The following is a 14,584-nucleotide window of genomic DNA, read 5'->3' on the forward strand; positions in this document are numbered from 1 at the left end:
AAAGTGAACGATAAATAGTTTGGACAAGAAGAGAATAGAAGCTTTCGAAATGTGGTGCTACAGAAGAATGCTGAATAGATTAGATGGGTAGATCGCATAACTAATGAGGAGGTATTGAATAGAATTGGGGAGAAGAGAAATTTGTGGGACAACTTGACTAGGAGAAGGGATCGGTTGTTGGGGCATATTCTGAGGCACCAAGGGATCACCAATTTAGTATAGGACGGCAGCGTGGAGGGTAAAAATCGTAGAGGGAGACCAAGAGATGAATACACTAAACAGATTCAGAAGGATGTAGGTTGCAATAGGTACTGGGAGATGAAGAAGCTTGCACAGAATAGAGTAGCATGGAGAGCTGCATCAAACCAGTCTCAGAACTGAAGACCACAACAACAACAACCTCACAGCTGATGACGTTAATGGATCTACTTCTTAAACTCATTGTTTTCTATTTTTTATATTATGTGGAGTAACCAAAGTTGAAATGTCTTTTGAAACCTACTTTTCGTTGGTTAGAGAAAAGCTTAACCAGAGCTGGCAATAGACTGGATGAATGTGGGAAACTCTCTAAAGCGCCCTCAAAGTGGCCGTTAGAAACGACTTCTAACAGCTATAGTAGGACTGAAGCGAGGCAGTTGTGATGGTTTCCGTTTGTCACGCTGTTGAGCAGTCAGGCCAACTAGACTGCAGGATTCGTAACCCGATGACTACATTTCGTGCTGTGTTGCACCCAACAGAGTTTGGAAAGGTCCAGTCCCTCTGAGGACATAATGTTAGACCTTGAAGTTTCGCACTTTATTTCTTCTCTTCTACTGCAGAAAACGGTATTACATAGTTCCTAAGATTAAGTATATTGGTACACACGGTGCCGACATCTTTGGTGTAGCATGGCTATGTTGTTCAGAATGCGTTGCAGTAGCTTTGCGTATATAGTAGAACGTGTGTTTAGCAATCCATCAGAAGTCTTAATTGTCTACTGGAAACGGTGAACATCTGTCGTCATTCCGTTGTGCTACTACGGGAAGGGACATTCTTGTGCGAACTGGGGGCGGATGACGGGCATGTACACTGCTACCATATTTATGTGATTCTGGGAATTGGGGTCGCTCCAGGTAATCTACGTTTCAGCAGGAGCTGGATGAGGAAGTGACAGAGGAAAGATTGAGGACACTGTTTCCACGCGGTTCGTAAAGGTTTCAAGTCCATCTTGACTTCGGAACAGCTTCGAAATCGCCGCCTCATCTAGGTATCGGCATAATTTCGCGTGAACAATGTGACAACCAGAAAATTCAACATTACTGAAGTCTCGCTATTTCTAGTCGTTCTCAGCGGCCTGCTGTTCACTACATTTGCTGTTAATTATTGCTAGAAAAGTGTAAGAATTCTGTAACGAACAAAAATCCTTATCCACATTCCAGGAGGAATCCAGTGCCCGCTGTTGTTCCCCTTGCTATCTTTTATATTCACAATACATATTTGAAATATATATTTTTCAAAACTTTACAGCTGGCCAGTGTGGCCGACCGGTTCTAGGCGCTTCAGTCTGGAACCGCGTGACCGCTACGGTCGCAGGTTCGAGTCGTGCCGCGGGCATGGATGTGTGTTTTGTCCTTAGGTTAGTTAGGTTTAAGTAGTTCTAAGTTCTAGGGGACTGATGACCTCAGATGTTAAGTCCCATAGTGCTCAGAGCCATTTGAAAACTTTACATCCATAAAATATTTATTCTCTAGCGCCAACTTTATAAATTTAATTAACTTGGAAAGATTCCGTATAAGGTTTATTCTCACAAAGAGACGGGGTCAAGACCGACACCGAACGATTCTTGAATTATCCTGCATGTCATCCCTTCTTCTCACACAATCACTGGAATAGGAAATGGCATACAATAGCTACCACCTAACTTTCAAGGTTAACTTTTGAACTAAGACTGCAGCTGTAAGTGTATCAGAGGGCGTTTCCTCTCGTACCTAGCACTTCTCGCTTTAATAATAACAGTAATTTCGTGTGTTTCCGTGCCCTTGCGGGGTCTTGCCCACTCGCCACGCATAGGATGCCAAGGGATGCCGCGTTCTCGGAATGCTAAACAACAATTCAAGCAAATAACATCAGTAGTTTTATTTCAATAAAGCAGATTGACAATAGTCAACTTTGAAATAACAACGGTGACGCAAGCGATGGCAGACATGCAACATAAGTCCGAGTTCTTTGCCATATATAAGGTTCATGCAAGTTTGACACATAGTTTGTGGATCACTGATAAATGCTATCCTAGCCTTCCCTGTTGGGCCTGTCCATATACTGTCCCAATACTCTGCGAATATTCAGCTAATGTGTGGCCGAGGCTCGCAGGAGCGGCGCTTATATTCTCCTCTAGTAGAGGCCGCTCCTGTCGCGGTGCGGTCCTAATCAGCACACCATTGGCTGACGTCGTTTCACCGCCTTCTCTTTTGTTCTTCGTCTTCGTTCCACCAGAACAGCCCTGTTGTACGTTTTTCGATTGGACGCCATTTCAGAGACCTGTGTGTCCTTAATCTACCCCAGTTGTAAGGTGTCAGGCAAATCCAACACCTTCCATGAAAACCCTGACATGATAAGCAAATCCAGTAGTATGTCACATAGCTCCGAATAAATCGTGACATTAAATTAACCAAAGTAATACGAGAAACGAGTGAGCAAATGGAATACCACAGACTAACACAAGAATGCCTAAATGCATGTCATACCTTCCCACCGTGAGACAGACGCAGTTCCGAGGGGAGAAACGAGAACAGAAACTGAGAGCAGAACCGTATTAAGTTAGAAGGCCCTACGATAAGGGACGGACACCCACGTTGCCAGCTAACCGTTAGGACACCCCCCAGGCCGTGTTAAAAGCTAGAGCCTTTGTGTGAGACTTTTTCGCGTCTCTGTTACGTCAGGACCACCCCTCAGCCCATGTTAAAAGCTAGAGCCCTTCAGAAGAACAGTATAGATCTTACGATAACACAAAAAGGGCCACCCCAGCCGCATGTTTTAGCCTCAGACTTTTTCGCGTCTCTGTTACGTCAGCACCACCCCCCCAGCCCATGTTAAAAGATAGAGCCCTCCAGAAGAACAGTATAGATCTTACGATAACATTAAAAGGACCACACCAGCGGCAAGTTTTAGCGTGAGACTTTTTCGCGTCTCTGTTACGTTGCAAACTTTAAAAACATTCCCCCACCACGAAAAGTATAACGTTTCTCATTAGATAGAAAGAATTTTTGTAGGCGGAGCTTAAGGTTAACATTGAGACCCTGATTGGTCAGATGAAAACACAACCAGATAGTTTTTTTAAACCAACTTCGGTAAATTGTAGTAAGGAGAAGTTAGGGGAGAGTTGCTTCCGAGACAGCGAGGTGAGCGGAGCTGTGCTGTCCGCCGCCCCCTGACGAACACCGACAAGGTAATGAACGCATGCGATGCCGCATAACAGCGCATAAAGCTTCACTCAGAACTGCAGAAGTCTCATCTGTTACACCCCCTTTTTGCGTAATACTAGTGTCGATCGTCAATTAAAGCTCATGGTGTTCACATTTGCCACTTGAAGTAAAAATCTGAAACGCGATGATTTTTCTGTTATACAGTTATTGAGAAGCCACATCAGCCACTGTAATTTACGACAAGTTAGATAAGTAATTAAAGATAGTTGAGGGTCACTGTAGACCATTTTGATAGTTTTCTCTTTTGTGAAACTTAATTTAAACCTAGATTATAGATGTGATATGGCATAGGTCATCCTTCGATCCATTGTAGAACTTAAAAACCCACTCAGGGAATATTCGTTCACATTTTTGTTGAACGCAGTTGGTTTTTACTATTCTGTATTAAAACATTTCCTTTTATCAGTAGTGCAATTTATAAACGATGTTTTGTGAGTAGAATAAAATTTCAAATTGTAAACTTAACTGCTTTTTCGACGTTATTTTACCAGCTAACTAAAAATAGGAAAGCCTTGAACCCCTTCCACTAAATTTAGTTAGTATTAAGATTCTTTTACAGGGAGTGCAGTGGAGCTGACGCTGAAATCATTAAGTATTTGGTTATATCATCGCTAGTCTCACTGAACTCTTCTGAATTCTACATGTCATGTGTGGTCTGGCGTCTCCTTACCAGCAACAGGTCCCAGGTTCAAACTAGTCAATTCCCTAAAAAACACGCTCAGAGCGTCGTTGCGCGAAAGTGGTAGGGAGACACGATATAGAACAAACAGACACCACGCGGAATGTTAGACAGTTATCCAACCAGAGGAATAGGACAGTTTAACGCAGAATTCGAACCATGTTTCGCACCTGACAACTCTTCACGCCATTAAAAGATGATGGCTTTATTAAAGGCAGAGCGAAAATTTCGGCTGTCTGAGCGAGATGCGATTCCGCGCGCTGTTGGTTTCCAGACACCTCTAGACCATAACGCTCAGCTTCTAATGAACAGCAAATATAGTAAAAATGTAACAGCAATAAAACGAAAGTTCCCTGATTCGAATCGTCCTGCCACCATTCCTGTTCATTATAGATGTCGTCATAATTCATACCAATCTAATACTGGAGTATAATATTCTGAGAGAAATTTGATGTTTTAATTTCAAAATGTACTACGACGGGCGTTCAGTAAGTAGTGCAAGGCATTTTTTTCTGAAAGCATGGTGGTTTTATTCAGGATTCCAAAACACTATATTATTCCCCACTCTTATGGCAACGAAACCCTATTTTTCTACATAATCTCCGTTTAATGCGACGGTCTAAAGTTATGGTGATTCTCGTATACCACTGTGATGGTGTTGTCCTAACGCATTACGTTCCTCCACGGCAGACCATCAATGCACAGTATTACTGTTCGTTTTTGGAGCATCACCTGAGACGAGCTTTGCGAAAGAAGCGGTGACACTTTCTGCGCAACCCACCCATCATTTTGCACGACAATGCGCGGGCGCATTCAGCGCAAGCTGTGGCTGCTCTGTTGGGTCGATGGGTCTGGGAAGTACTGTACCATCAACCATAATCCTCGGACTTAAGTCCTTGTAACTTTGATTTGTTTCCGAAGATGAAGGAACCACTTCGTGGCATTCGCTACAGAACTGTTCCAGAGATTCGACAGGCAGTAGACCGCTCCGTTCTTACCATCAACGGAACAGGCTCTACTAATGGTATACTACGCATTCCACATCGCTGGCAACGGGTTCTACACAGCGCTGCTTTGAAGGACAGTAACAGGTGCAAACACGTAACTCTTTTGTATCGGTTGTGAACAAATAGTTGCCACTATTTAAGTTCCAAACCTTGTACCCTAACCACAGTCGATTCAGATGTGTTCCACAAAGTGAAGGTGGGGCCGAAGCACGTATCAGATGTGGTTTGCCATTCGAGAAATATATAACGAAACACCGTAAAAAAGCGTTCAAATCAATATTTGGTTGTTTTGAAAAAGAAGATTATAAATTTTTATATCGTTCAGAAATGTCCAAGAACGTTGCACTAGGCTGAAACGCGTTGCGCGGAACAGATAAATTATCATGTTTACATGTAACTGTAGCGGCGCGACAACGCAGCTAACTGAAGAGACGCCCACATTCTAGAAATAACGCGTGACTGAATACGTGTGGTCACAACGAACCCAAGTTACCAGTTGCAAACCAGAGTGCAAACTACTGAAAGCCGTCACCCAACGTTCTTCACGGATCAGTTAACTTGCATAATTAACTGATAAAACCCATTTGGCATGGATGACATGTGCTTTGTGTTCTGTGAGATGCATGGAATCTTGAGAATGAGAAAACACGTAAAAATTATGGAAGATGTATTCGTTTTTAAAGGAAGGAAGATTCGGGCTTAATGCCCGGTCGATGACGAGGTCAGGTAAGATGGAGCACCAGATCGGATATCTACATCTACATACATACTCCGCAATCCACCATACTGTGCGTGGTGGAGGATACCTCGTACCACAACTAGCATCTTCTCTCCCTGTTCCACTCCCAAATAGAATGAGGGAAAAATGACGGCCTATATGCCTCTGTACGAGCCCTAATCTCTCTTATCTTTGTGGTCTTTTCGCGAAATATAAGTTGGCGGCAGTAAAACTGTACTGCAATCAGCCTCAAATGCTGCTTCTCTAAATTTCCTCAGTAGCGATTCACTAAAAGAATGCCTCCTTTCCTCCACAGACTCCCATCCGAGTTCCTGAAGCATTTCCGTAACACTCGCGTGATGATCAAACCTACCAGTAACAAATCTAGCAGCCCGCCTCTGAATTACTTCTATGTCCTCCCTCAATCCGACCTGATAGGGATTCCAAACGCTCGAGCAGTACTCAAGAATAGGTCGTATTAGTGTTTTATAAGCGGTCTTTTTTACAGATGAACCACATTTTCCCAAAATGCTACCGATGAACCGAAGACGACTATCCGCCTTCCCCACAACTGCCATTACATGCTTGTCCCACTTCATATCGCTCTGCAATGTTACGCCCAAATATTTAATCGGCGTGACTGTGTCAAACGTTACAGTACTGATATAGTAGTCAAACATTTCTGGATTCTTTTTCCTATTCATCTGCATTAATTTACATTTATCTACATTTAGAGTTAGCTGCCATTCTTTACAGCAATCACAAATCCTGTCCAAGTCATCTTGTATCCTCCTACAGTCACTCAACGACGACCCCTTCCCGTACACCACAGCATCATCAGCAAACAGCCGCACATAGCTATCCACCCTATCCAAAAGATCATTTATGTAGATAGAAAACAACAGCGCACCTACCACACTTCCCTAGGGCAATCCAGATGATACCCTCACCTCCGATGAACACTCACCATCGAGGATAGTTCAAGGGTGGGGAAGGAAATGGACCTTATCCTTCTCAGGTCGCGAACTTTCCTTAAGAAAGAAAATTAAAATACGGATGAGCAGACGGATGTATCAACCACCTCAGTCCTAACGGGAGTCCAGTGTGCGAACGACTACGCCATCTGTTTCGGTCATACATTTTGTAGGTGTGTGCTGACACAACAGGAATTTTTTTTCTTTTTACCGAATTATGCTGATTCACTTCTGATACAGCCATATATGCTACCATGAAACTAGCTTGTGTATCCATTCACAGAGAGAAGTGATGAATTGTACGGGATTTCGTAAACTAGATCTGATGGAAAAGAATTAAGAGCAATAAGCTTGGAAACACTGTTCATTAATTTAATACTGTATTAAAATGGAACGTTCAACGATATTTCATTTTAGAATTTGCTTGAAAGACGTAATATAATAAAATCAGCGGGTAATATCGCCTCACGGGAAGGTATAAGATCCACATTTGTTAACTATTTTCTCTGTCTTGCACTGTAAACCTCACGCCACTTTGCACTGACGAACAGCTAGAAGAATGACTTTCGTAGGCAACCAAACAAATTTTACGTAATACTTACGCATATATGACTTTGTTTTGAAATAATGATTTTCTCGAGTTCGAGTTCTCGACTATTTATGCTCTTATCGATTTTTAAACCTGCTAATACAAAACTCCATAAATATGTAAGGCAAGGGCCCGCGACTGCACGCTGTAACTTAACATTGTTGGTCAATGAATTGACTTGTCTGCGACCGAAGCGAAAATAGTCTGCCGGTATCAGTCTACACTGCTGACGATTAAAACTGAAAGACGTGGAAGAACAGCAAATGTTGTCAATGTACAGTATAGCAGGAAAAAACAAAAGGCGCACAACGAAAGTGTTATCCGAATAGTAAGGAAATCGGTAGATGTGATTTACTTGTACAGTCAAACAAATGTTTACAATTGCAGGAAAGATGGATCATTTATTCAGAGAACGAGCTTTACGAACCGAGGAAGTCAACAGCTTTGGTGGACCTCTGGTCCTTACGTAAGCAGTTATTCGGCTTGCCAGCGATTTGAGAAAATGTTGGATGACCTCCTGAGGGATATCGTGCCAATTTCTAACTAATTGTCGCGTTAGATCGTCAAAATCCCGAGATGGCTGGAGGGCTCTGTTCATAGTGCTCCAAATACACTGTTGGAGAGAGATCCGGCAATCTTGCTGACGAAGTAGGATTTTGAAAGCACGCAGACAAGCGGTAGAAACGCTCGCCGTTTGCATTATCTAGCTGAAATGTAATCCCAGGGTGGCTTGCCATGAAGGAAAACAAAACAGAGTGTAGAATATCGTCGACGTGCCGCTTTGCTGTGAGGGCGCCGCAGATGACAAACTGAGGGGCCCTGCTATGGAAAGAAATAGCGCCCCATATCATGGGCCGTATGGCAGGCGACAGTCAGGTTGGTTTCCCACCATTGTCAGGGGCATCTCCAGTCACATCTTCGCTGTTCATCGGGACTCAGTTCGAAGCGGGACTCATCACTGAAGGCGACTGCACTCAACGATATTGCAGGCCGAAGATATGTCTGGAGACGTCCTGGACGAGGGTGGGGTACCAACCTCACTTATGTAAGTTGGAGGAACAGGGGGGAGAAAGGAAAGGAAAGGGAAGTAACTAATGTTATCAGCTGCGTAGGGACCTTATGCGGAATCAGCGGTGACGTGTTGAAATGTGTGCTGAACAGGGATTCGAAGTCGGAATCTCCTGCTCACTAGGCAGTTGCATGAACCACAGCGCCATCCGGATACAGTGTTTATTGCAAATGGGCGGACTGTCTCGGCACACTCCCAGGCCGGCCCACATTTCCATCTAGCGCCGTCTATTCACTGTCCCTGTCCATGTCTTCCATGTTCGCTAATTTTTAGATTCTCGCTGGAGGTCGAAAGCAGTGGCGGATTCAGAAAAACCTCAAGGGGGGGGCGCTAAAGATATCTTGAGCTATCTTTACTTTTAAAGTAATAAGAAATAATCAAGTCACGTGCAAAGTTTAAGAGGGTTTTATTTAAACTGATTATACAAATATACAAGACAATGCCATCTTACAATATAAAAAAGTGTGAACAGATACCTACTGTGAAAGCGACAAGCCAATATGTACTTCATGACGTATAATATAAGGGTGAGTTTTCAATGATGACGTCATCTGGCATTTTATGTGTGTGGAACTTTTACTGTTGATTCCGTTCCTTTCTAGTGCATTCGATTGAGGGCCTACATAGTAACAATGCGTTTTTAGGAATCTTCTCGAAAGTTACTATTACCGGAGATATACGCATCAATAGTTTCCCATACCTAACTAGTATTACGAGTTAGGTATGGGAAACTATTATTACGTTATTAGTAAAAATATTGTTACGAATTGTTACGAGATTCGTCACAATATATTGTTACGAGTCTGCTACCAGACTCGTCACCATATATATTTACGAATATTTTTACTGAAAAATTACTGTGAATTACTATTATTAATACTTCACAATCAACTGTTCACTCTCACTCTTGACTAATCTTCACACTTACACTTGCTACGTCGTCGTCGTCGGCTGATACTCGTATCCGAGTTTTCATTTCTCTCCTGAGATTTCCTTTGTCACGGTTCAGGCGTGGAAGTGTCGTTGATGGCTTAGCAATCCAATCCTAGCGTGGAACAGGCGGCCACAGACACTACAGCTGATGGAAGGTGGAGGACGTGGCTGAGCCTGGAGGAGTTTACGTCTCCGGAGTTTGTCATTCTCCATTCTTCGACGTTCCAGCTCAAAGTTTTGAAGAGCATTTGAGGTAACTGAGCGCCAACGACTTCGATCTTCTGCTATTGTGGATCAGTTAATCGGATCGATGTTCAAGTTTTTCAGATTTTTCTTGTACTGATCCTTATAACGTTTGAGAGAGGCACCTCGTGGCCTTTTACCTGTGCTCACTTCGCTGTACAGCATTTGGCGTGGAAGTCTGTCAGTTTTCATCCGCTGTCCGACCCATCTGAGTTGATGCCCAATTATGAGAGCTTCCATGCTATACATTTTTGCTTTCTCAAGAACAGCCGTGTTGGATATGAAGTCATTCCATTTCAGGTTCATGATATATCTTAGCTTCTGTTGGTTGAAGCGTTCTAGTTTCTTCAGATCACAGCAATATAACGTCCAGGTTTCGCAACCATATAGCAGGGTGGAAATGACTACAGCTTTGTACACCATCAGTTTGGTGTACAGTGTTAGGTCTTTATTCAGGAAGACACGCTTTGTAAGACGTCCAAATGATACATGGGCAGCACGTAATCTATTCTCCATATCTTTTCCAGATGAGCAGTTAGGTGGCAGTATACTTCCTAGGTAGAGGAAATGGTCCACTTTTTCCAAGGGTGTATCATAAATGGATATGCTGAAATCAGGAACGGAGGAGCCAGGAGTTGGCTGCGCCATCATCTTTGTCTTTGGAATATTGATGGAGAGACCAAATCGTTCGTACGCCCTGCTGAGGGAATCAACTGACAGCTGGAACTCCGCAGGTGAATGAACTGGAGAAGCATTGTCATCAGCGTACTGCAGCTCTGTCACACGAGTGGCACTAGTGAACCTTTTTGAATGCAGTCTGGACTGGTTGAATAATCCTCCATCGAACCTGTACTTTAGTTCTATTCTCGTAAAGCATAGCTGCCAGATACAATGCAAATAATGTTGGTGCCAGAACGCATCCTTGTTTAAGCCCACTTGTTATTGGGAATTCACCAGTTGTTTCATTCTGGCAGAGGACCTGTCCAGTCATATCATCTTGGAGAGCTTCAATCAAGTCAACAAAATGTTCAGGGCAGACGAAGCGTTTTAAGACCATCCACATCGCTTCTCTGGGAACTGTATCAAAGGCCTTTTCTAGATCGTAGAAAACAAGTAGTAAAGGCTTTTGCTGTTCTCTGCACATCTCCTGTAGTTGTCGTGCACAGAAAATCATGTCAATTGTCCCTCTTGAAGGTCGAAACCCGCAATGAGACTCAGGTAGTATAGTCTCTGAGAGTGTCTGGAGGCGATTTAAAAGGATTCTTGCAAAAATTTTTCCAGTGACAGGGAGTAGAGATATTCCCCGGTAGTTACCACAGACGCTTCTGTCGCCCTTCTTGAAGATGGTGACAGTTGTGGAGTTCTTCAAGTCAGCTGGTACCTTGCGGGTTTCCCACATTAATAGAATGAGTGAGAAGAGTCTAGTTTTTAGAGGCAAGCCGCCACCCTCAATAAGCTCCATCGGGATGCTGTCAGGTCCAGGAGCCTTCCCAGGTTTCACACTCTTGAGTGCCTTGCAAAATTCTTGAAAAGTTGGAGGATCAGCTATCCAGGGTTGTGGAGGGTGCTGTGGGACATTTTTGAAAAAATCTCCAGCGGCAGTAGAAGGGCGGTTTAACAGTGAGCTGAAGTGCTCTTTCCAACGATTTAAGATGTCCTGATTTTCAATAAGAATGGTGGAGTTGTCAGCAGCTTTCAGTGTTCCTGATGAGGAGCGGATAGGTCCATACAGCTCTTTAATACCAGCGTAGAAGCCACGCAGGTTCCTTGCATCGGAAAGATTTTGGAGTCCTGTGGCTTTCTGTTGCCACCATTTGCTCTTGATTGCTCGTATTTCACTTTGACATTTCTGCTCGAGTTCTTGAAAGTGTGCTTTCTTTTCTGCGCAGGACGGATCTTGAGCAAGAGGTAAGCATCCCGCTTTGCATTGATGATGGCTTGGATATCTCCATGGTTGTCATCAAACCAGTCACTTCTTTTCTGTGCACTAAAACCAACGACATTCTCAGCAGTTTCTTTGATGATGTTCTTTAATGTGGTCCATTCTTGTTCGACATCATATGTGGTTGCTGGAGCTTTGTTAAGTTGTTCAGACAGTATGTCTTGGAAGTGTGAGCGAACGTTTTTGTTGTTCAGGCTGCTTGTGTTGAATTTTCTGCGTGGTGGGTTTGAAAAGTGGGATCGTGGCTTGCGATACTTTGGTACTCTCAAACGGATGACTAAAAGTCTCTGATCAGTCCAGCATTCATCGATGTTTAGTGCTGCTTTTCTGATGAGAATGTCTTTCTTATCACGCTGTCGAGTAATGACGTAGTCTATAAGATGACATTGTTCGGAGCGTGGGTGCATCCATGTGGTCTTATAGCGGTTAGGCAAACGGAATTGGGTATTGGAAATGAAAAGCTCGTGCTCAGCACATAGACCAAGAAGTAACAACCCATTTGCATTGCAGTTTCCGACCTCTTGTTTACCCATGACGTCTCTCCAAAAACTGTTGTCCCTTCCCACTCTGGCGTTGAAATCACCAAGTAAAATTAATTTATCTTTAATGAGTATCTTAGAGAGAGTACTGTTCAGTTGATGGTAGAACTGATTCTTTGTGTCTTCATCACTGTCTAAAGTAGGAGCATATGCGGAGACGAAGGTGATGAAACTGTCTGAACCAATGGGTACTCTAAGAGTCATCAGTCTTTCATTAATTGAGACAGGTGTAAGTCGAAGATCTTTCACTATTTTCGTTTTTACGGCAAATCCTGGACCACGTATGCGTGGTTCTCCTGCATCCTTTCCCTTCCAGAAGATGGTGTACCCTGAACGTACCTCACTGATGTGTCCCTCACCTGAGAGTCTTGTCTCACTCAAGGCAGCTATGTCTATATCTAGCCGGGCTAGTTCTTGGGTGATAAGAGCGGTTCTTCTCTCTGGCCTGTAATTGTTCACGTCCAGGGGGTCCTGACATTCCATGTCCCTATTGTCATAATCATTTCATTCTTCTTTTGTTTACGTCCGCAGTATAAGGAGTGACCCACTGGGTGCGGATTCCCAGCCCGGTTCGAGTGTGACCTCCGATGTTTAGCCCACATTTTCTAGGGCCTTCCCCATTCAGGGTGGGCAGCGGTCATCCTAAATAGGCCTGCCCAGTCGCAGATGCAGGACAGGATTCCTGAGTAGTCACACGGGTTCTCAGGAAGGCGACCATCACACACCTGCTGCCAATGTGCAGGTCCAGACTAGTAGCTTCCAGCCTCACTCGGAGCCTGCTACCATCGTCCTTATCCCATCGCCATTGGTCTTTAGAGAAAATGACAGGAGAAATTACCATTTGCGTGAATTTGTTTAAGGTGGATTACAGCTTGCGAGGAAGTGACCCACACACTATGGTTCTGGAACAGTTCACCACGGCACATATGTATGTGACATGTGACTTCAGGTACCAGAACTGCAAAGAACTGCCGCGAGCTCAATGATGGCTGAGCGGCGCCTTTGCAGCCAGTTCGTCTGGCATGACCTCTTCCGCCTCCACGGTCGTTAAGAACCTGGGATATAAGATTCTTCTTCCGCTCGCTTCGCCGTTGGGTCGAAGGGTAGATAATAGATACTAGAGAGGAAAGTGAAAGACACCCTTGGGCCTCGGAAACCTAATACCGTTCGGGTCGAAGAAACCAAGAGTTGGCCAAGGGAGGCCGGATAGGAAAGGAAACAGGAGGAGCCTGACACAAGTAAGTGGAAGTAATGCCAGGCTAAGCTAAGGGCCCGTGTGGTTGCCACCCACATACTCCCGAGACAGGAGCCCCCTGCGGTATGCACTTGCTACAACTAGGACTTTTTATTTATTCAATCTTCAGTCTTAATATTTCTGCTTCTGAATGTAAACTATCTTCCTATTCGACGAATAGTCCGTATTTATAACGCTACGTATCGAAGGTTCACTGTACAAGAAAACAGTAGAATATTCGCGACCATTCTCGAACAAATGCCAGACAGTATAAGGTATTGAGATCACTAGAATAGCAACGACTTTTCTAATAGGTTTGTTTATAAATAAATAAATCTTCTGCTACCTGTCACGATTTTTCTTTATTTTACTATTCGCACGACGCGTTTCGAGAAATAATTCCCATTTTCAAGTGCGTTTTTTATGTGTGTTAAGCCATTTCTTTTGATGTTGTCAGTGTGTGTGAGTCTGCTTCATTTTGTTGACTTTAAAGTTTTCTAATGGTCCATTTGTGTAGAGTCTCACACACACTTAACATCATACACAACTTGTACACTTTACACATCGAAAATATCTTACATCCTCCTTGGCAGTCCGGACGGGGGAATATGACTGCGGCACTAATTCGCAATCTTTAACCAACAGAAAGAACTTCACGACCCTTTTCCAACTAAAGGCCACATATTCTTTGAAAACACTTTATGTGTCTTTAATACAGTGGCTTCCATTGCCTTTTGAGCCTACATGCCGTTTATGATTGCCGATTCTTCTATCATCCAGGGGCAGTTTGCTACCTCAAAGGGAAGAGGGCACCCTGAACCTCCGTCCACTGCTCTGCACTCTCTGGTAAGACATTTGGCAGGGCAAGGGTTACTCCCTAAGTCGGAAGTGATCGGCCGACATTTCTGATGATTTTTATTCAAAATTTAAGCAATGACGTTTTGATTATTATTGAAAGGCGCCACCCCTGCACTACATCTACTTCATCTCTGCGAACAAACCTCGTGACAAACCACAACCTCAAAAAATGAGCAGGATGCCTCCCCACCCTCCCCCATAATGCAATCGAGCACAGAAGTTGCACCGGTATTCGACGTTTCAGACCCAGAACAACGATATCAATGTGTGTTGAAATTTCACCGTTATCTGGTCGACAATGTTTTCGTCTATCTACTCCCAAGTAACTCGCTTCGTGT

Source organism: Schistocerca cancellata, chromosome 1 (genome assembly GCF_023864275.1).
Source record: "Schistocerca cancellata isolate TAMUIC-IGC-003103 chromosome 1, iqSchCanc2.1, whole genome shotgun sequence".
NCBI classification, from domain to species: Eukaryota; Metazoa; Arthropoda; class Insecta; order Orthoptera; family Acrididae; genus Schistocerca; species Schistocerca cancellata.